The following is a 24,032-nucleotide window of genomic DNA, read 5'->3' on the forward strand; positions in this document are numbered from 1 at the left end:
CTCACTGACATCTTAAGTGATCATGTAAAATTTTGGATACCAAATTTTTTTTCAAATGGATTCAGAAAAATGCAGAGTCCTTGACTGCTCGGGAGTTATGTGTGACTGAAAAACCAGCAGACTTCGGCAAGGATTCCAAAAATAATCCCGGGGTCATGGGTTCAAGTACCATGGCAGTGTTTCTGCTCTCATCTCAGGCTGGCATTCCAACACAGCACCGTGGGAGTTACGACTTGTGGATGGGACCCGGCCAAACTCTGATTCAGGTGGTCATTGAAGAGCCCATGGAAAAATAAAAAGAAGTGTGGGTCACCTGAGTTCTTCAGATGGCCTGGCTCAGATTCCTCCTTCTACCACTATTGCAAAAAATACAAGCAAACTGTCGATTACCTCCGCAGCTGTGTGTGTGGGGAATATTGTTGGTGCAACCGATTACTTTTGTAGTAAGTTATCGCACTTAAGTAGCAGTTTAAGTGTGAAATGTTTCAAGCAGATAAGATAGAGTCTTTACTTTTAGACTTTAGAGATGCAGTGTGGAAACAGGCCCTTTGGCCCAACGAGTCCACGCTGACCAGAGTCATCCTGTACACTAGCACTATACTATACACTCAGGGCAATTTTACCAAAGCCAATTAACCTTCCATGTATTGTCCTTCCGCTGACTGATGGGCACCCAATGAAAGTATCAAAAATCGCATCAAAAATGCATCACGCATCACAAAATCACTGTAGCTTGGTACACGTGATAATAAACTAAATTAAACTAACCTACAAACCCGCATGTCTTGGAGGAAACCCGAGCACACGGAGGAAACCCACACGGGAAACCCATGCAGTCACTGGGAGGACGTACTAACCTACAGACAGCACTTGTAGTCAGGATCCAACCTGGGTCTCTGGTGCTGTAAGGCAGCAACTCTACCTCTGTAGCACTGTGTGCCGCCCATAGAGTCACAAAACTATTTAACAGGGAAACAGGCCCTTCAGCCCACCTTGTCCATGCTGGCCAAGTTGACATACTGGTGCATGACCGAATGGGACTAGCCATAGAGGATAAAATACTGCTTTGAATGCAAACACTGACATTTATTTTTATATAGCGCCATTTAATGTGATTAAAATGTCTGGAAGTACAGAGGAGTGTTCAAAAGGAAAAATATCAGTGCTAAACTACATGGGACCTCAAAGTAGGCGACCAAGAGGTTGATCAAAGCAAGTTCTAAGTCTTATGGGAGGCAGGAGAAGGAGAGGGACGTGAACATGAAGAGAAGTAGAGGGTTGTTGTGAGAAAAGGCCAGAGCAGACCAGACATCCAGTAAGCTGACAATGATTAAATGGCCAGAATTTCTGGAGCGGATTCACCTGAGGAATGAGCAGAAGGAGGGGGCATAGTAACAAAATATAGGGCTAATCATTTGAAACATGATACATCAAACTTCTTCTCACAGAGGATGGTGAAACTCTAGAATTCTTTACCCAGGAGAATTGTGAAAGGCAGATCATGAGATGTATTTAAGGTTGAAGTGGTTAAATCTTAGTGAGATGCGGAAATTAAAGGCTATGGGGAACTAGCATAGAAGTTGACCTGGTCCTAGCATTGATGAACCATGATCATGTCAGATGGCAGGGCAGGCTTGAAGGACCAGGCGGCCTACTCCTGTTTAAATTTTCTTGTGTTCTTGGGTGTACAAGGGTACTTTTAAAGGTTGAAGTGTTGTTTAACTGATTTTAGGGCAGCGAGCACAGTTAAGTGGCTGAACAAGACATGATGCACACGAAGAGGGCCAGGACTGTGATGGAAAAATCAAGTCTAGAGTCAAGTCAAGATGTGTAGCAACTGAGAGCTTTATCGTACAGCTACGATTTGCGAAATGCAGATCCCATCTTAGCATGTCATTCTGAGTATAAACCAGTCTGATGCTGTTATAAAGGGCTTTTTGTTAATTTTTCTTTTGGCCTTGAACTGGTTAAGCATCAGTCTTATGTGCATGCACTAGAAATTGAGTTATTACTCAAATATAATTTCCAATCCATTTAATAACATTTACCATTATTAATTCAAAGCACTGAATTTTTTTTTTTTAGATTAGTTTGAAGAGACGATGGAGAAGGTTAATTATTGAATTGATAAAGTCTTTTGATATCTATATGTAATTCCATAAGAAGTTCTAAAGCACTTCTTTAAAATGTATTTTATTAAAGCTTTTCATATCAAAAAGTTATTTAATTCTTCCTTTAGAAGTCTAGATGAAACAGAGTGAATATTAAAGAAAGCAGATAAGAATTTAGCAGTGGAGGAAGCCAAAGTGTATAAACAAAGAACTGTGGAGCAACTTGGAGTCTTGAAAGTTTAAAAAACTTCTATGCAATCAGTGAAGCCATATCCTATTCGAGTCTAAATTCAGAGTTGTCAGTTCAACATCATGACAAATATCACGCATACTCCTTAATGTAAGAGAAGGTGATCCACAGAATTATTCTCAAAGGTAACATCTAGCATATAAGGTAGAAATAAATGCTGGAGAAACTCAGCGGGTGAGGCAGCATCTATGGAGAGAAGGAATAGGTGACATTTCAGGTCAAGATCCTTCTTCAGACAGATGTGGGGGTGGGGGTGGGGGTGGGGGAGGGGGAGAAGAAAGGAGGAGGTGGAGACAGTAGGCTGTGGGAGAGCTGGAAAGGGGAGGGTTCCCGGTGGCCCAGCACTTCAACTCTCCCTCCGATTCTGAATCCGACCTTTCTGTCCTGGGCCTCCTCCATGGCCAGAGTGAGTCCCACCGCATATTGGAGGAGCAGCACCTCATATTTTGCTTGGGCAGTTTACACCCCAGCGGTATGAACATTGACTTCTCCAATTTCAGGTAGTCCTTGCTTTCTCCCTCTTTCCCCTCCCCTTCCCAGCTCTCCCTCAGCCCACTGTCTCTGCCTCTTCCTTTCTTCTTCCCGCCCCCCCCCCCACCCCCACATCTGAAGAAGGGCCTGGACCCAAAACTTCACCTATTCCTTCGCTCAATAGATGTTGCCTCACCCGCTGAGTTTCTCCAGCATTTTTGTCTACCTTCAATTTTTCCAGCATCTGCAGTTCTTTCTTTAGCATACAAGATAAATACAATTCCTACACTGTCCTATTCTGCATGGTATTAGCATGGATGAAGCATCAAGATAATGCGTGGTAAGAAAAGACACAAAAAGCTGGAGTAACTCAGCGGATCAGACAGCATCTCTGGAGAAAAAGGAATAGGTGATATTTCGAGTCAGACTGAGAGTAGGGGAAAGGGAAATGAGAGATATAGAAAGTGACAGAGTGATATAGAACAAATGAATGAAAGATATGGAAAAAACTAATGATGATAAAGGAAACAGGTCATTGTTAGCTGTGGCCTAGATGAAAACGAGTTACAGACAATGAGACTCAACAAGACGACTTAGAAGGTGGTACAACAACGTCGTTGGGGGAGGGATGCGAGGGTTACTTGAACTTAGAGAAATCCATTTTCCTGCCACTGGGTTGTAAGCTGCCCAAGCAAAACATGATATGCTTTTCCTCCAATTTGCATTTTGCCTCACCCTGACAATGGAGGAGGCCTAGAACATAAAGATCAGTGTGGGAATGGGAATTAAAGTGTTTGGCAACTGGGAGATCAGGTAGGTTCAGGCCGACTGAGCGAAGGTGTTCAGCGAAACTATTGCCCAGTCTATGTTTGGTCTCACCGATGTATAAGAATCCACTCCTTGAACAACGGATACAGTAGATGAAGTTGGAGGAGATGCAAGTGAAAGGACTGTCGGGGTCCATTCGCAGAGTTGAGGGAAGAGGTAGAAGGAGAGGTGTTGCTGGGGAAGGTGTGGTTTGGATGAGAAGGGGTAACCAGGGTTTTGTGGAGGGAACAGTCTCTGCAGAAGGCGGAAAGAGGTGGAGATGGGAATTTGTAACTCGTGGTGAGAAAGAAAAGGTGAATTAACATTTCATGTGAAGACCCTCTGTCAGAAGTGGGGATAAGAGAGAGTCAGTTGGCAGAGCCAAGGAGGGATGGACGAGGCTGAAATATTATCTCCGATAGGTTGAGGCTAGGTTTGCCAACAGGATAAGATGCAATTTAACTCATTTGGTCAGCTGATTAAGAGGGTAATTAGGGAGAGAAAATCTGAATAAAGACACTACTAATGCTAGCTCTGTGCATACCACACAGTCCTGCATTTCACTGCTTTTACATTCCTTTGTTTGAGTTTGCATTTTCCAATTGTCTTAATTTCATAGTCTTGATGCTCCTTTGATTAAATTTTCCCAAACTGACCACATTAATCCATTGACCACAAGACCTCCTTTGTGGTTTATTCTGACTGCTACGCTGGCCTCATCTTCTCAGAAGTATTCTCCTTGTCCTATCTATACCAACCCCACCTTCTCTGCAACTTAAAACCAGCCTTTAGACTTTGGACATACAACATGGAAACAGGCCCTTTGGCCCACCAAGTCCATGCCAACCAGTGATCACCCCATATACTACCACTATCCTACACACATGGGACAATTTACAATTTTACCAAAGCCAATTAACCTACAAACCTGTAGGTCTTTGGAGCGTGGGAGGAAACCGGAGCACCCAAAGAAAGCCCACGTTGTCATAGGGAGAACGTACAAACTCCGTATAGACAGCACTCCATAGTCAGGATTCGAACCCGAGTCTATGGTAAGGCAGCAATTCTACTGCCATGCCACTGTGTCACTGTGTCTCTTTCCCAGCTCTGATGAAGGGTATTGACATGAAACGTTAATCCTGTCCCTCTCGCCACAGAGGCTGCCCGATCAGCTGAGCATTTCAGATTTCCAGCATCTACAGCTTTATGATGTGTTTCTAGGGTTTCAGCCACAGTCAGGATTCTCCAAATGGGACTTCTGAAACATTGCCTTGCAGATGTTGAAAGACATCCATCCACATGGACATGGGCATGTCAATGTTTTGTTTAAAAAAAGATTAAAAGTACGGTCCTATTTCATATATATTATTGATGGACCGAACCAACATAACCAATATGGATAATTCTAATCTATTTTGAAGTAAAAAATAACTATGGACTTAATTGATTTAGGATTTTCCGCTCTTATTTTCTCTGTCCCTCACTCATGATGGTATAGACCTCCGTTAACTTGTGACTGCACGTTGTCGGTTACACATCAGCACATTTTCAATGTATGTCTGCAGAACGCACATTAACACTGTTTTTGAAGGCATCTTCTGTATGCCGTCGAAAGCTCAAATACACATATGAGACAAAGCAATAATCCAGTTCTTGGTTGATGCACGATCGCATTCCAAAATCGGGAAACTGATCCTTCTCTCACTTGATGTCTACACATGTGCACATTCCAGCAGGATTTAGTACACGGCAATCTGGAATGGGAATCCAAATTGTCCACTTCCTGGCCCAAAGACACTGAGGCATTTGTAATCTCCACTACATCCCCAGCTGACGCAAATAGAGAGCAGGCTTCACTGGGGGACATGGCTATCATTCACACTGGGTAACAAATTTACCTATTGAGTTATTGGTGGAGCCTATGCCCCTACTTTAATCAAAATTGACAACATAACTTGTCCTCTGAGAATCTGGTTTAGAAATACAAACATGTGAACACACACCGAGGAAAAGAACAATAAATAATAGTTACAAAAACACTTCACCTCTCAAAACGCATGCTCCTTCATCACAATATCTCATAAATACTAAACCCAGATTTCAATATCAGTAAAAGTATCAATCTTAAAATCATCAGCCTTATACAGACACTTAAATTGCATCCTTTTCTTTTGAATGGCTTTCTGGATATGGCAGGGATGAAGCACTCATTCCTAGATAATCCATTAGATTCAGTGAGATACATAGACACAGATACAGCACTGATTTTTTACAGCTGAACTGCAGTTAAAATAAACCTGACATAACATGCTCAAAGCACCCGTTGTGAAATGATGTGCTTTACAAAATGCCGGCAGCTTGCAAAAGCAACCAAATAGATTCCAAAAATGTTGCAAACAGACATGTTGCAAATTATGTGGATAAAACAAATCTGTTTTTGTAAACGGGTATCGATTTCTATGGACTTGTTTTATGCCTTATTTTAGTGAAATGTCAATAATAGAGGGAATGTTACTTTTATTTTCATCTGTAGCTCTAATGAAACATTTATTTTTGCTGATGTAAATTAGTTTTAAAACTGTACACAGAATTTATCAGCAGATTTTGAATGGATTGTGAATGTAATCTACACATCTCGCTCTGACAGGGTGTTTGCTGATGTTTTTACGACGAGTTTAAGTGTAGCATTTCGAATATAATTCTGTCCTGAACTTCAACAGTTTGAACTATGAGATGCACTGTAAAACACAGATTCACACGAGGTCTTACCTTCGTTATACACAGCCACAAAAAGGACCAACAATGTTTTATTTCACAAACTGATCGCAATCCCAATCCAGAAGGTTTTTTCTTGTTTGTTTTAGTCAGATCAATGACCAGTGCAAGAAGTTTTGTTCAGCGTGTGATACTGAGAGCACACACACTGCAGCTGGAATGAGACTAAACTGAACCGAATCCTGTCAAGTTATTCCCAGCGTCTCCTGTCTCCAAAATTCAGACGAAACTAATGTTTTGTGAGGGGGCCCAATGACCAGGCCCAGACTGGCTGGAAACTATTTCCTGCCTCCAAGTACTATATACATGTGTGAGTGAGTGAGTACATGAGAAAAAAAAAAGTCATAGGAAAGTAAAAGAAAGCGAAAGGGGAAGATACCATAATGGCAGATGTGTAGCAACTCAAGTCATCGTGCAACACTATTCTGTTCAGTCTCTTCATACTCAAAGAGGCATTAATGAGTGCACAAAGTTACAAAGCGTGTGTTAATGATAAAATCTGTCTCACAATCCAATTTGTTTAAAAATAGAAAATTGACGAGAGCGCTGTATTTATTTAATTGTAGATTAAGCGTCGCAGTTTTTAAGTGACTAACATGCATTGTTACCTTTCCTGAGAATCCTCCAGAGCCACAGATAACCACCACCAATGTAAATTCACAAGGGCAAACTCCATCTTGAGCATATTAGAATTGTGCTGACATAAGACACGCAGCATACAGAGCTTTCCAGTTTGACAGAGTGCCTGAATTGGATCACTAGGACTGCCCACAGCTTATGTATCCACATTTATGAAAAGACTTTCTGAAACCATCATATGTTTATCTTTTTTCCCCCTGCTTTTCTGCCTCCCTTGAACAACTTCCTCTCTGTTTCTCCGAGCGACTTTCAGGCTGGGAACTAAGTTCAGCATTTGGTCTTGATTAAAAACAGACAAGCACCTTTGTAAAAGCCAGAACCAAGCTATAGAGGATTACAGCTTTTTTCCCTCCTCTAATTAGCATGCAGCTCAGTAGTTATGTATGACTAAATAGGTGCTCACACCTTATATTTTATATGAAAGGAACATACATTTCTTCAAGATAATCCATTAGGTTTATATGTACAATGCTTCATTTTTTTTCCTCCTGCTGTGATCATGGTTTTAATTTCCTTTACATACCATACAATGACATTCTGGAATTAAACACAGCATCACATAATACTGTTTTGAATTTATAAACGTCATTATCACTAACTCAGATATTAACTGAATTGTCGCAGGTGTTGTAAAACTTCACCGGGTTTAATCCAGTAACTTATTTTGCCCCAAGTGCTGCCGGAAATAAGATTTTGCTAAAGATGTGGGCGGAAGAAAGCAAAGGTGCCTGGAAAGAAAAATGGCTGAACAAATCAAGAATACGTCAAAGAAACTCAGATGAAATTTAACCTTGATTCATATTTTTTTACTGTTTGTACTGATAGCAACCATGCTTTAAGTAGGAACGACATAAAATGCACCATTCAACATGCAAATTATGACTTTTGCTGTTGATGACAAGTGGCAAAGCGCATTGTTAAGGTATTCCTTTGAGTAGTCCTTTTAAAGTAAACAATGCATTGTGCCATTTTAACATCAGAAGCAATTTTTGAGTTTTTTTTAACCTAACATCAATTGAACTTTGCAACTGCTAAGCTTCTCCTCACGGGTGGGAGGAAGGCCAAACATAACATAGCACAGATGGCCCAACATTTACAGAAGACGTAAGTGACTTCTGGACAGAAGGGAAAAGCCAAGCTATCTCTCAGCTGAAGCCAGATCTGCCATAAAATTGGCTCAGTGGGAGAACATTAAAAAAAAATCATAAATTAAACTATAAATAATTTTTCAAATGTTGCTTTTACTTCCGACAAAAGTAATGAAAATGAACAAAAATTATATGGTCTTTTATGGAGGCCTAAAAATCAAATGATTAAGGCTAAACGAAGAGGCTCCCAAATATGCAAATAATTCCCCTTCTTGTGTAGATTCTTTCCAAATGGTTGCAAAATGGTTCCTCGGTTTGCATTCAACTTTCCTTTTAGCACCCTCCTACAATACTCAACTCATCCACTGCACAATCTCCAGTCAAAGTTTGCTACAATTACTCACAGAAAGACAAGAACACAAGAAAATAGGAGCAGGAGTAGGCCACTGAAACCATCGAACCAGCATGATTATGGCTGAACTATGTTGGCCTCATCTCCTCATCTGTGCCAGTTCCCCACACTGTCAATTCCTCAATCATTCAAATATTTGCCTACCTCCACTTTAAATACGTCCAATGATCTGACTTCCACAACTGAGATGAGTTGGGCAGAAGAGCCTTTTGATGCATTTTATAACTCTCTGGGGTAGAGAATTCCACACATTTGTTACCATCTGTGGAAAGAAATGTCTACAAACCTCTCTTTAAAATTATTGTACCATTATTGTGTAACCACATCCCATGTTTGAGATGCTCTCACTAGTAGAATCATGCATCAGTACATATTCCATCTCTAATCTTGAAGACCTTTTGGATTTTACTGTAGAGATAATACGTAAGAATCATTGTAGAAATATGACAGCACTGAATCCAATAATTTATACCTTACATGAACGTTGTGGGAAATTCATGTTCTGCATCTCTATTATAGTACATACATCTGTTGGTGGCTTGGAAGCAGTTCAAAAAAGGTTGACTAAACTTACACCTGGAATGGGGTTGTTGCTTTATATGAATGGTTAGACAGAATAAGTTTTGAACCACTGGAGTTTAGAAGAGTGAGATAGACCGATTAAAATATATCAAAACCTGAGGATATACGTTTGTAGATGTACATTTCCTCATAATTATAAGAAGCAAGAACAGGCCAATTGATCTTGCAAGTCTCCTTGCAAGTCTCCTCTGTTATTTAATAAGATCATGGCTGCTACAGCTTTGGCCTTAAGCCTACTTTCCTCCAATTAGTTTAGTTATGGTCTAATTAATTGGCTCAGCAGATTCGAGAGGTTGAGTGTTCTACTCCTGCTCCCAATTCACATTCATTTATTCAATGTTTTCAAATAATTCACGTGTGGCACGGTGGCGCAGCAGTTGCTGCCTTACAGCGCTTACAGTGCCAGAGACCCGGGTTCGATCCCGGATACGAGTGCTATCTGTACGGTGTTTGTTCGTTCTCCCTGTAACTGTGTGGGTTTTCTTTCAGATCTTTGGTTGCCTCCCACACTCCAAAGACATACAGGTTTGTAAGTTAATTGGCATGGGAAAATTGTAAATTGTCCTTAGTATGTGTAGAATAGTGTTAGTATGTGGGGATCACTAGTCGGTGTGGACATGATGGGCCAAAGCGCCTCTATCCGTGCTGTATGTATAAACTAAACTATGCTAAACTAATTAAACTAAACTAACTAAAAGAATTCACGACATCTTTATAGCACCGAAAGTGATGGGGAACACATTTTTGAATACCTAATTAAGTCGAACATTAAAGCCCCTGTCCCACTGACGTGTCCTTGGCACGTTAATTACGCAACCTTGTTGTCACGTGGTGGCGCGACGGTCCCGCGAAGGTCGCACGCGTCTTCATGCGTCCGCACAGCCGTCTGGAGCGCGGACGTCATTTGAAGATGGACACAAAATGCAGGAGTAACTCAGCGGGACCGGCATCTCTGGAGAGAAGGAATGGGTGATGTTTCGGGTCGAGACTCTTCTTCAGTCTGAAAGAAGGGTCTTGACGCCAAACGTCATCCATTCCTTCTCTCCAGAGATGCTGCCGGTCCCGCTGAGTTACTCCTGCATTTTGTGTCCAATGCAGGAGTCTTGTGTCCAATGCAGGAAATCTTTGAGTGCCACGGCCGTGAGCCCCAGGCCGACCTCGGCGATCGTTTGCCTGCTTCTGCTACTGTTGGAGGTGAGACATTGCATCGCGCCAGGGTCTTGGGCCTGTCCCACTTTGGCTGTCAGTTACGCGACAGGCCGGTGGCACTCAAAGATTTAGTTCGGTACAAAATCCCGGAGCGCCGCGCGATACCGCGCACAACTCCACACCCCTCCGCGCTTCTCAGTGGGACCGGCCCCACGCGGCCACACGATGCCCATGCACCTCAACGCGACGACAAGGTCGCATAATTTGCGTGCCAAGGACACGTAAGTGGGACAGGGCCTTTAGGCTTTCAACTGAAGTAGGCAGGAATCTATGCACGAGGAAGTGATGCTTCACTTGGTTTGGCCCAATCTGATCTGTGGATATACATCATGCTGCCTCGGCAAGGCTAGCAGCATAATCAAGCACGTCGCACCCTGGGCACTTCCTCTTCTCCCTGCTCTCATTGGGCAAAAGGTATAGAAGTGTGAACACACCTCCAGATTCAGGACAGTTTCTTCCCAGCCGTGATCAGGCAACTAAATCATCCTAGCACAACCAGAGAGCAGTGCTGAACTATCTACTTAATTGATGACCTTTGGACTATCTTTGATCAGACTTTACTGGCATTACCTTGCACTAAATGTTATTCCCTTATCATGTATCTATACACTGTAAATGGCTTGATTGTAATCATGTATTGTCTTTCTGCTGACTGGTTAGCATCATAAAAGCTTATCACTGTCACTTGGTACACGTGTCAATAAACTAAACTGAAACTGAAAAAAAGACATAACACAGCAGCAAAACAATGGAGATGTTAGGGATTTACTCCAGTGAGTATTGAAAATGCTCAGCCGGTTTGATTGCACCTTCAATGCTCTTTCCTACCCGTCCTTGTGTTTAGTGTCCAAAATGAAAGTGGCGCTCAAACTCGGAGTATTGCCCGCATCCTGCAACTTTCACTCTGAGGGTCCAGGCAATATCCCATCTTTTAACTTAATCTTATCTTTATCTTATGCTTTCGTCTTTACGTACCAAACCTCAAGAAAGACAGTTAAATTACCCCAAAGGAAGTGATAGGATCAATCCCCCAAAAAATGCTTGCAGTAGCTTAAAGTAGGTCTGCGCTGTACTTCCTCCAAGGATATCATATATCACTCCTGATGTTTGGTATTCAAAGCTGAATGCATTGATCCAATGTTACCAACATAAAGTGTAAAAGGCTGTTAGATTGAAACATTACCATTTTTTATTCCTCTGCAGGTGCTGCTTGACCTGCTGTGTGTTTCAAATTGAAGGCCGACACAAAATGCTGGAGTATCTCAGCGGGACAGGCAGCATCTCTGTAGAGAAGGAATGGGTGACGTTTCGGGTCGAGACCCTTCTTCAGACTGATGTCAGGGGAGTGGGTGAGACAGAGATAGAATGTAGTCGGAGACAATAAGACTGGTGGGAGAACTGGGAAGGGGGAGGGGATGGAGAGAGAGGGAAAGCAAGGGCTATTTAAAGTTAGAGAAGTCAATGTTCATACCGCTGTGGTGTAAGCTACCCAAGTAAAAAATGAGGTGCTGTTCCTCCAATTTGGAAAATGGGAGTGGGAGTTGAAGTGCTGAGCCACCGGGAGATCAAGTAGGTTAAGGCAGACTGAGTGGAGGTGTTCAGCGAAACGATCGCCGAACCTGCGCTTAGTCTCGCCCATGTACAGGAGTTGACACCTGGAACAGCGGATACAGTAGATGAGGTTGGAGGAGGTGCAGGTGAACCTCTGCCTCACCTGAAAAGGGGTCCTTGGATGGAGTTGAGGGGGGACCAAAGAGACATTACCCAAGAGACATTTGTTTAATAATTTGAGATGCATTTTTAACATAATGTACTCACACAGAAATAAAGAAGAAGACTTATCAATTATTTCATTAGATGCAGAATAAGCATTTGACCAAGTAGAATGGAAATATATTTTTACAGTACTGCAAAAATTTCAGATGAGAGAAAATTTTATTTCATGGATAAAACTGTTATATGATAAGCCGACTGCCAGAATACTGACTAACCATATACTCTCTCCTAAATTCCAGTTATCCAGGGGCAATAGACAGGGATGTGCATTATCACCCCTGTTATTTGCCCTTGCGATTGAACCTCTAGCGGAAAGTATAAGAGTACATCCGAACATTCACGGCTATAATACTAAATACTCCAATAATAAAATATCATTATATGCAGATGATGTATTATTATATATCACCAATTCTCAAGTTAGTATTCCAAATATATTAAATCTTACAGAGGAATCCGGTTCCTTTTTAGGATATAGAATAAACTGGAACAAAAGTGAAATTATGTCAATAAAACCTGAAGAGTCGACACACCTTCTAAAATTCCTTTTCAGAATTACTACAGAAAAATTCAAATATCTGGGTGTTCAGGCAACCAGAAAATATACCTCGCTATTCAATGCAAACCTCCCGCCTTTAGTCACTAAATTAAACGCTCTTATTCAATTTTGGAAAACACTCCCGTTGTCTCTAATAGGCAGAATAAATGCTATAAAGATGATCTTCCTCCCACAAATTCTGTATTTATTTCAATCAATAGCGATATACCTTCCTAAAAATCTTGATTCTCTGATTACAAACTTTATCTGGGATTATAAAACACATAGAATTCATAAACGGCATCTATGTAAACCTAAAGAAACGGGCGGGTTGGCTCTTCCCAACTTCTTATACTATTATTGGGCAACGAATATTAAAAATGTAATTTACTGGCTGGACAACTCATGCCAACAAGTAGACTGGTTAATAATGGAGAGAGAGGATTGCTCGCCTTTTAATATCGGCGCGATTCTTCTCTCACCAACAAAGTTGAAGAACACACTATATGATAAAAAATCCGATTATTCACAGCACTCTACGAAGCTGGAGACAAGTAAAATCAACTTTTAAACTAAGAAATTTGTCTCTTCTTTCACCAATAGCCAATATACCCTTTGTTCAAGCCATCTATTATTGATAAAACGTTTACTTATTGGGAAAGACTAGGAATCAAAAAACTTGGAGATCTCTACGAGATGGGAACTCTTCTCTCATTTCAGGAATTACAGTCGAAATATCACCTGAAAGGTAATCAATATTTCAGATATCTTCAAATTCGAGATTATCTGAAAACATATACCCAAGACTACCAAACTCTGCTGCCAGACATACTAGACAAATGTATGAATAGAAATTCAGTCAAACAACTTAACATCATATTTGTATAATACCCTTCTAAATATAGAAATCCCATCATCAGAAGCAATGAGAAGAGACTGGGAAGAGGAATTAGACCTTGAAATGTTATTACTCCAAGACAAACTGTTGGTGATATTAACACCTAGGAACTTGAAGCGTTTGACCATTTCCATTTCAGCACAATTGATGCTGATTGGGGCCTGTACACTACTTTGTTTCCCAAAATCAATAACTAGCTTCTTCATCTTGCTGTCATCGAGGGAGAGGCTATTGTCCGGACAACATGTTAGTAAGCTCTCTATCTACTTCCTGTCCTCCATCTTGTCATTTTTTGACATTTGACCCTCTACAGTGGTGTTATCTGCAAACTTGTAACTGGAGTTAGAGCAGAATTTGGCTGCATAGTATTCATAAGTTCATAATTGATAAGAGCAGAATTAGACTATTTGGCCCTCGTCTACTCCGCCATTCAATCATGTCTGATCTATATCTCCCTCCTAACTCCATTCTCAAGCCTTCTCCCCATAACCACTGACACCTGTGTTAATCAAGAATCTATCTATAGTTGCCTTAAAAATATCCTTGGCCTCCACAGCTTTCCGTGGCAATGAATTCCACAGATTCACCACCCTCTGACTGAAGAAATTCAATTTCATCTCCTTCCTAAAGGAAAATCCTTTAATTCTGAGGCTAAAACCTCTGGTCCTAGACTCTCCCACTAGTGGAAACATCCTCTCTGCATCCACTCTATCCAGGCCTTTCACTAATCGGTAAGTTTTAATGAGGTCCCCCCTCATTCTTCTAACCTCCAGCATGTAGAGACCTAGTGCCATCAAATGCTCATCATATGTTAACCCACTCATTTCTGGGATAATTCTCGTAAACGTCCTCAGGGCCATCTCCAGAGCCAGCACATCCTTCCTAAGATATGGGGCCCAAAATTGTTCATAATATTCCAAATGTGGACTGACAAGTGCCTTATAGAGCCTCAGCATTACATCCTTGTTTTTCTATTCTAGCCCTATTGAGTGTACAGGGAGAATGTATGAGATGCTGTTCTACTTGTTTGCATTTTGCTTCATCCTGGCAGTTTAGGAGGCCGAGGACAGATAGGTCCACATGGAAATTAAAATGGCACAACCTGATGGCTATGATGGGGAGCGTGAAGGTGCACAACAAGGCAAACCCTAGTCCACACTTGATTTCACCACAACATGAGCAATAATCAAGGTTGGAGGCCCTGCAAGAGAATCTCTACCTCCTGTTCATTTAGGCCATTTAGGGTTTGGATGGAGGTGAGAAAGGAGGTGCAGGGACAGGTGTTACACCTACTACAGTTGCAAGGAAAAGTGCCTGGGGATCGGGAGGTGGGGAGGGAAGAGTGACCCTGGGAGTCATGGACAGAGTGGTCTCTGCAGAAAGCAGGAAGTGGAGGGGAGGGGAAGATGTGACTGGTGGTGGGATCATGTTTTAGCTAGCGGAAATATTGAAGAATGATGTGTTGGTTGTGGAAGCAGGTTGGGTGAAAGTTAAGGAAAGCTGCGCTGTCCAAGGTGAGATGGGTGAGAACAGAAGTGCTGGAAATGAAACAGATGCAGGTGTGGACTTGGTCAACCACAGTGGGGGTAGATGGGGTGCTCAGTTTCCTGAGAAACCAAGACATCTCAGGTATCCTGTAGTGAAAGGCCTCATTTGGGTACAGGTCCGGAGGATACCGAGGAATTGAGAGGAAGGGATGATATCCTTCCAAGAAACAGTGGGAAGAGGTGTAGTCTAGATAGTGGTGCAAGTCCAGCAAGTTTGTAGTAAATGTCCGTAGCTTGTGTCCTGAGACAGAGACAGAGAGATCAAGAAATGGGAGGGAGGTGTTGGAAATTGTCCAAGTGAATTCGAGGGCAAAGTGGAAGTTAGTAGTGAAGTTGATGATAATGACGGGGTTTGCATTGGTGCAGAACGTACACTAATGCAGTCATTGATGTAACAGAGAAAGAGAAAGGCTGGTGCCGGCCCGAAGAGCTACAAGCAATGAGCAATTTAACAGAATCTAAAAATGCACCAGGTGTTTGACAGATGTAATGACAACCTTCAGTGGACACTTTTGGGATCTCCAACTCTACAATGTAATTTTCACACAATTCAACTTTGTACAGAAGCAAAGGCAGGGTCGACAGCAGGCCAATCATGTATGGGATGATCTGCTAGAGGAAGTGAATGAGGGAGGAACAATAACATAATTCAAAAGATATTTGGACAAGTGCCTGGATAGGAAAGGTTAAGATATGAGTCAGAATCAGATACGGGTGTCAGGGGTTATGGGGAGAAGGCAGGAGAACGGGGTTGAGAGGGAAAGATGGATTAGCCATGATTGAATGGTGAAGTACATTTGATGGGCTGAATGGCCTAATTCTGCTCCTATCACATGAACATATGGGTCAACCAGGGCAAATGGGACTAGCATAGGTGGACATCTTAATCGGCAAGGACAAGTTGGACCGAGAGGCCTGTTTCCATGCTATATTTCTCTACATGGGATATAAGCAGAACCCCCAGCCACTTTACAGTGCAGAAGGAAGCTGGCACAGGAAATGAAAGTGACACAGGTCACATTGTTGTCTGGGATGCCTTTAACATGAAAAAACGCTCCATTACAACTTTAGTCCACTCGTTCCACGAGGCGAACCAAACGCATTTCTTTCAATCAGTCATCTCATGCACCACAGTCTTTGCCCACCCCCACCCATTGGCTGGCATCCATCAACTCCAAACAGTTGAAAGGACTACTGGCGAAACACCACCCTAAAATGATAGATGGCAGAATGTGGCGTTAACAAACTCTAGTTACATGAGTCAAAGGAGCTGAAAGAATAACACACTAACATTATATAAAACATCAATGTGCAACCACAAAAAAATAATTTCTTCCTTTCCTTGCAGTTTTTTAGTGGTGCAGCCACTATGATCTTGGAAGGAAAAGGCCATGCTGCTCTCCCTGCTGGCTGAAGTCTTTCCTTGACGGATGGTCTTTCGGGTCCATGGCAGCCCCTTCATGGACTCCTCGGCACGTAGCAGTGCAGGGCAAACCGGAAAAGCAGAAAATGGAGAGGGAATGGACAGTGGATGAGAAGGGGCCACTCATTGTTCAGAGTTTCCACTACCATATCCCCTTTTTATCCTCCAACACTTCCTTTACAATCAAAAGCTGCTGAATAGCAAAGTCCTCCATTTTCTGTCTTTCTGTCTCATAGAACACAGAACAGTACAGCACAGGAATAGGCCCACATTTTTTGTGCCAACTACGATGCCACAATGCAATTTTAAACTAATCCATTCTGCCTTTGCATAATCTATATCCTTCCTGCTCATGTGCCTTGTCCAAATGCATCTTAAACATTTCTATCATTTCTGCTATCAGCACATCTCCTGGTCGAGGTTATTTAAAAAGTTAATAAGTGATAGAAACATAGAAACAGAAAATAGGTGCAGGAGTAGGCCATTCGGCCCTTCGAGCCTGCACCGCCATTCAATATGATCATGGCTGATCATCCAACTCGGTATCCTGTACCTGCTTTCTCTCCATACCCCCTGATCCCTTTAGCCACAAGGGCCACATCTAACTCCCTCTTAAATATAGCCAATGAACTGGCCTCAACTACATTCTGTGGCAGAGAATTCCAGAGATTCACCACTCTCTGTGTAAAAAATAGGAGCAGAATTAGTCCGTTTGGCCCATTAAGTCTACTTCACCATTCAATCATGGCTGATCTAACTTTCCCTCTTAACCACATTCTCCTGCCTTCTCCCTATAACCCCTGACAACCCAACTAATTCAAAAACGTACAGGTTTGTAGGTTAATTGGCTTGGTAAATGTAAAAATTGTCCCTAGTGGGTATAGGATAGTGTTAATGTGCGAGGATTGCTGGTCGGCGTGGACCCGGTCGGCCGAAGGGCCTGTTTCCGCGCTGTATCTCTAAACTAAACTAATCAAGAATCTATCAATCTCTGCCTTGACTGCTTAAGGCTTAGTTCCTTCAAAGAGATAAAGTTAGGGAGGGAGTGGTTGAGTATGTTGAACAGATGGACAGGGTGCATTCTGAGTGCACAATGATAAGGTTGTGCAGCAGTGATCATTGAGCGGTTGGTTGGGGTGGTGACCTGCACAAGCAAAGGGGTGGTGTGGCTAAAAGGTGTGAAGAGTGAAATGCTGGAGAAACCTTAAACAAAAAATAGATTCAGAAACAGGGGTAATGCACACTTTAGAGTGCAGGTGAGAGTGCCATTCTGCTCACCTTCCTGATCTTATGAGATCAGTGAACTCATAAGTGAGGACAATAGTTGTGCCGCCTAGTTCAGTGCTATCTCCCACCCACTATGATCCCTTCTTCAGGCTTCTTCCCATCCATCAGGGAGCACAATATTAAATTGATCACAGCCCATTACATATCCTCAAGTGATGTATCACTGTAGCAAGCAGCCTTGGCATGCCTACAATTCACTTTATTCCCCCATTTCTAGTCAACAATCTTCAAATGTTATGTCTACAATGTGCTTTTAATGGGAGCTGCAATTAATTTGTGTACATCATCTTCATGCCTGCTCATCTTAATTGGGAATGAAATTGGGAAATAAAGTGCTAATGCTCTGGCAGCTTTTAATTTACATTAAACAAGCACATTGCAAAGATGAAATAGATTTCCATGCAGCCAACTGCCATTCCCAGATGGTTGGACAATTAAAACTCCCCCTATTGCACAAGATGAAGAAATCATTCATTTCAATTAACTCTGACTGTGGGGCAATATCTGAAGTAGTGTTTGACGGTGAAAATGTGCCCAGTCAATGCACTTTTTGTTGAGTTACATTAAGGCTTGTACTTTGAGTACCAAAGTTATACGCAAAGAAAAAAATTGTTAAAAGAAATAAGGGAGGGTTTACTTCAAGTTCAAGATGCTCAGAGACCTAAAAGTTAACATAGTGCAGATTGGGAAAAGTAAATTATGTTATTAGAGGAAAGGCATAAACATATTTTATGATGTTTTGTTTGTGTTTTGCAAATGCTTACTGTTAGGGATGCAGAATGTGTAGTTTGAGGAATTGCATGAGAAATTTATGCCTTGCCTCCAGTTCTTCAAAACTGCACCCGCCATCCCATACTTTCAACCTAAAGAAGGGTCCTGACCTGAAATGTCATCCAGCCTTTTTCTCCAGGGATGCTGCCTGACCCACTGAGTTGCTCCAGCATCTTATGTCTATCTTTGGTATAAACCAGCATTTTGCAGTTCCTTGTTTCTATATTATGGGATGCATCCATTTGCTCAAGTGCAGAATAGTAAAATGTTTTTTAGTGCAAATAAGATTAAAATTAAATCAGGAGAAAAATATTTCAAGTAATATCTGTGTAAATATCAAAAATAGTAATTAAACACCATAAAGATAAGAAAAGTGATTTTACCAATGATGAAATTGATTTTATTTGTGGCAATGCAGTAAACGCTCGATGAACCTCACAGAGATAAAAGATAATAAAGATAAATCAGTTTTAAATTCTAAATTTTCTGCCAGTGTACATTTTTGTATCCTCCCCCCTCCCCCCCCCCACCCCACATGTTTCTGGAGACAGAGTTTAAAGTATTAAGATTTTCTGTGCACACATCATAATTTTCTGAAAATCTAAATTATGAATGAATAATACAAAAATGTTTTTTAAATGGTTCAAGGGAAGATTGCCATCAAGAAACTAAATTGTGTAATGCATGACCAACTTCTTTGATCAATGATTTAAAAAATGGATGCATTATGAATAAATTTGTTCTATGTGCAAAAATGCAATATTGCGGTAATTTAATTTTCCCAATGTGATTCCAATTTGGTGTTCAAGAGTTTTCAGTTGACTTTACAAGGTTCATAGTAATGAATGCTAACTTCTGGCAGAGCACTCCTCCTGACAAAATGCTCAAGATACTGACTTATTATAACCATTCCGTCTATCCAGAGATGCTGCCTGCCCCGCTGAGTTACTCCAGCATTTTGTGTCTATTTTTCAAAATCTTGAAATTATTACAGATAAGCGATCGGAAAGGCCATCTCCTGGCTGAAATAAATATGCCTTAAGCAACTTATGTTTTTACAGTTGAGGTATATGAAAGCCATTTGTAAATACTTGTAAAGAGCGCACAACATCCAAAATACCTCATCACTCAACCTGCCAAGTGCCATTGGCCTCATCTGTGGCAGTCTATGGATTCTCCATTGGAGATCAGCCCTTGCAGAGCCCAAAGAAATGGAATTGGAGCAAACCGTCCTTGGGCTTCAAGGATCACTTAAGAAGCCTTAGAAAAAGTAATTTGAAGAAAACATGCTGTGTATTTTACCTAATATGTGTGCATCTGATAATAAAAGAAAAGTTTAAGGGAATGTGGATTAAATTACTTTAAAATTCATGGAATGCTGTGGACATCTTCCTCAAATATCAATAAATACTGCTTAAACACTGCTTACTAGTTATATTAAGAAATTTGCCAGATTCTTGCACAACTGGTTCTGCATTTTTCCCAAAAAGTAATTACCATGTAAAATAAAATGTGCTGTTCACATACAAGCATGTATCATATACTGTCTGACTAACTTGAGTTATTGTCTCAAAATAACCACATTGGGGTGGTGGGTAGGGGCAGATTTCCTTAGTTCACTGTGTTATCATTCCCTGCGGATGCACTTCCTTCCAAGCAGTATTAAGAGTTGTCTGGAAGTTCATTCTGGCATTCCTTACTCTCCAATGAGTAGGTTCATAAAAGCATTTTCTCACAGACAAAAAATATGATTGATGTCAAGTCACCTTATCAGAGAGAATGCATTGGAATGTAACCATAGATCTGTGGTTTTCAATTTAGCATGCAAATACTGAATCCCTATGCACAGATTATTAATCACAGCCAATTAAGTTAATGCAATTCGGAAATGTAGTCAGCACCTCAATGTATAAACCAATTTAATATAATCTGAAGTGACACTGCCAAAATATATTCTTATCCAGTGAAATGTAAAAGTTTATCTTCAGTTGAGCAGAATTCCTGAAATGGAATCCACAGGCATGTTTGGTATCAAAGTGGAGGATAGATTTTCCTCCTGGTAAATCCAGTTTGTGGAAATAGATTCACTTTTCATGCTAAAATATGTTTGGTTCAAAGATCACTAATTCTTGGATCGCATTTTGAAAGGTCACTCATAGAAACATAGAAATTAGGTGCAGGAGTAGGCCATTCGGCCCTTCGAGCCTGCACCGCCATTCAATATGATCATGGCTGATCATCCAACTCAGTATCCCGTACCTGCCTTCTCTCCATACCCTCTGATCCCCTTAGCCACAAGGGCCACATCTAACTCCCTCTTAAATATAGCCAATGAACTGGCCTCGACTACCCTCTGTGGCAGAGAGTTCCAGAGATTCACCACTCTCTGTGTGAAAAAAGTTCTTCTCATCTCGGTTTTAAAGGATTTCCCCCTTATCCTTAAGCTGTGACCCCTTGTCCTGGGCTTCCCCAACATCGGGAGCATTCTTCCTGCATCTAGCCTGTCTAACCCCTTAAGAATTTTATAAGTTTTTATAAGATCCCCTCTCAATCTCCTAAATTCTAGAGAGTATAAACCAAGTCTATCCAGTCTTTCTTCATAAGACAATCCTGACATCCCAGGAATCAGTCTGGTGAACCTTCTCTGCACTCCCTCTATGGCAATAATGTCCTTCCTCAGATTTGGAGACCAAAACTGTACGCAATACTCCAGGTGTGGTCTCACCAAGACCCTGTACAACTGCAATAGAACCTCCCTGCTCCTATACTCAAATCCTTTTGCTATGAAAGCTAACATACCATTTGCTTTCTTCACTGCCTGCTGCACCTGCATGCCTACTTTCAATGACTGGTGTACCATGACACCCAGGTCTCACTGCATCTCCCCTTTTCCTAGTCAGCCACCATTTAGATAATAGTCTGCTTTCCTGTTTTTGCCACCAAAATGGATAACCTCACATTTATCCACATTATACTGCATTTGCCCACTCATTAAATGTTTTCAATGACAGACCTTTTTATGGCTCATGTAAATACATTTTTACAAATGACCATTGAATTACAATTCAAACACAAAGTACCAATGTTATAACTCCAGGATAAGCAGTCAACTAACAAAGCCCCAAACCAAAGTATTATCTAACTAAATATACCAACATAATAAATGACTCCATATACAAAATAAACCAATGCAGCTATCTGCATATTAATTAGCTCTTAAGAAAACCTAATCCTGTAGATGCAAGTATATCAGCTGGAGTTATCAAGTGGGCACCTCCCTTCATTTGTGTTTCGTTGAGTTAGGCTCACGACTGCTCAGGAAGGCTCAACAGTTGGTTCTGGTATCCCCAAACTCTCTCTGCACTTACCACCTATAATTAACTCACTCTAACAAATGCTAAACACCTGCATCCTATCTTCCACTAATCCAAGCCCATCACGAAGCTTGTAACATCACAAATATCACCCTTGCATAAGACTTGCTCAGACTACAAAGAAATACACATATTGCATGTCATACCTTTCCTTTCTGCCCCCAACAGACACAATTTATTCTGTACCAAATCCACCTACTGCCTTGCTCTGCAGCCTCTGACATTTGTTTTACAGCCTGACGCAACCTCTGTCCATGAATTCCTAGCTTTTCAAATAGCGACGTGGTCGATCTCGCTATGAAATCTCTACAACCCACCTCTACAGTACGTACTCTTGCTCTCTATCCTCATTGCTCAACTTCTGCTGCCAACTCTACATATCTAAGCCTTTTTCTTTCATAAGCCTCATCCACTAAGTTCTCCCAAGGCACCGTCAGTTCTATAAAATACATTGTCCACTGACTAACTGACCATAACACTATATCAGGCCTCAAACTAGTAGTAATTATTTCCTGCGGAATAACAAGCTTTCCTCTTGTTTTAATCAGGTTAGAGAATGGTGTGGAATATTACTTGTTTATTTTAACTTGGTTAGATGACTAAGAATTAATATCTTAGAGAATTTAAAAGGATACTCCTTGAGTATAATAAAGGTATCAAGGGCTATTGCTCGAGGTGTCCCGGTGCTCACATGTATGCCTTTGCACTTTTCAGGAATAAATGTGCCACACATCTCAATCTGTGCTCTGTACATCACAATCCTCTTCACTATTCCGTTTTATGATTTCTACAAATTTTGAAATTGTGCCATGTATAATTATTAATATGGAACCAGTATTGATCACCAGGGAACCCTTTCTCTACTGTCCGCATAAAAAATGATCATTAACCATACCATTATTGGTCGTCTATCTCACCTTCACAGTCGCTGGCGGTACGGCCAGTGACTTCAGACTTGGTGCCTCCTGAGAGCACCGTGGCTGCACCATTGGGGCGCAAAGCCACGAAGAAGTCTGCAAGGCCCATTGACTCAGATGAGTCGGGTCAGGAGGGTTCTTCTCCTACAGTGGACAGCGTCTTTGGATGTTTGTCCAGGATGGAGTTCCTGATGGAGAGGATGCTCCACCATGATACGCTCCAACAGGAAGAGTTGTATCAGCGCGGGTCTCCTCGGGGGCCCGCACCAGCGGCACCTGTGTCAGGGCTGCTTAATGTCTCCCTCTTGGAGGAGGAGAGCATTCGGGGTCAGTTTTATTCTGACTCCGAGTCCGTAGGTATAGCCATGGAGCATACCTCAAGGCATGAAGGGCGTGAGCCAGAGGTGCCAGTCATGGCATCAAGATTTGCAATCCCGAAAGAAACAAGGGAACCGCGGGATGAAGAATTGGCCTCGAGTATAAATTACCTGGCCTCACACCAGCTTCAAGAGCACACAATGGAGGAAACGTCCAAAAAATATGAGACTCCTGCTAAATGTGTCCTGCTCAAAGTGCCGACTGTTAACCACGCCATCTGGGGTCACATGGGCGGAGGTATCAGAGCTCAAGAGGTGAGGCTCCAGAAGATACTGAAGCTGCTCGCCTCGGGCATCACAGCGTTCGCCAGGTCAGTGGATGAAGGGCCCCTGTCTGATGTACAGCAGGATGCCCTGGCCCTAATGTGCAATGCACATTTTGAAATAAATTGCCTGAGAAAGAGTGCCATCCGACCTACTATCAATCCCAAGTTCGCGACGCTGTGCAAACCCAGCAATATTCAACCACCGAATCTGCTGTTCGGTGAAGATCTCTCAAAAAGAGTCAAGGAGCTGGACGACGAAGCACGAATGGTCGGACTCATCAAAGCCCCGGCGACTAGCAAAACTTCGCTTCGGCGGCAGCACCCCTACAAACGGTTCGCTGAAACTGGTTCAGGCCAAGGACCAAGCCGGCCATTCACAAATATGCGCAGTTGGCGCACTCCAACAGTGGCACGGGCGAACATGTCCTTACCCTCCAAAACTCGGGGGCAGAAATATCCACCGGTAACCATGGAGGGAGGTGGGTCTGGTCCTTTTCGGAACATGTTATGTGGG

At 41.9% G+C, this 24,032-nt stretch overlaps 1 protein-coding gene across 2 annotated transcripts in view; it reads right to left on the reverse strand.

Moving 5' to 3' along the window:
* Window positions 1–7,277, reverse strand: part of dlc1 (DLC1 Rho GTPase activating protein) — a 440,514-nt gene extending 433,237 nt beyond the window's left edge. Inside the window, exon 1 of one of the 2 annotated variants that reach the window (XM_033029199.1) lies at window positions 7,023–7,277. The gene's annotated coding sequence lies outside the window, so the exon portion shown is untranslated. Of the gene's footprint in view, window positions 1–6,408; window positions 6,640–7,022 lie in introns of those variants that run through there. The other variant, XM_033029190.1, reaches the window with a different exon arrangement.
* Window positions 7,278–24,032: the final 16,755 nt, after the last annotated feature.

Source organism: Amblyraja radiata, chromosome 1 (genome assembly GCF_010909765.2).
Source record: "Amblyraja radiata isolate CabotCenter1 chromosome 1, sAmbRad1.1.pri, whole genome shotgun sequence".
NCBI lineage: Eukaryota > Metazoa > Chordata > Chondrichthyes > Rajiformes > Rajidae > Amblyraja > Amblyraja radiata.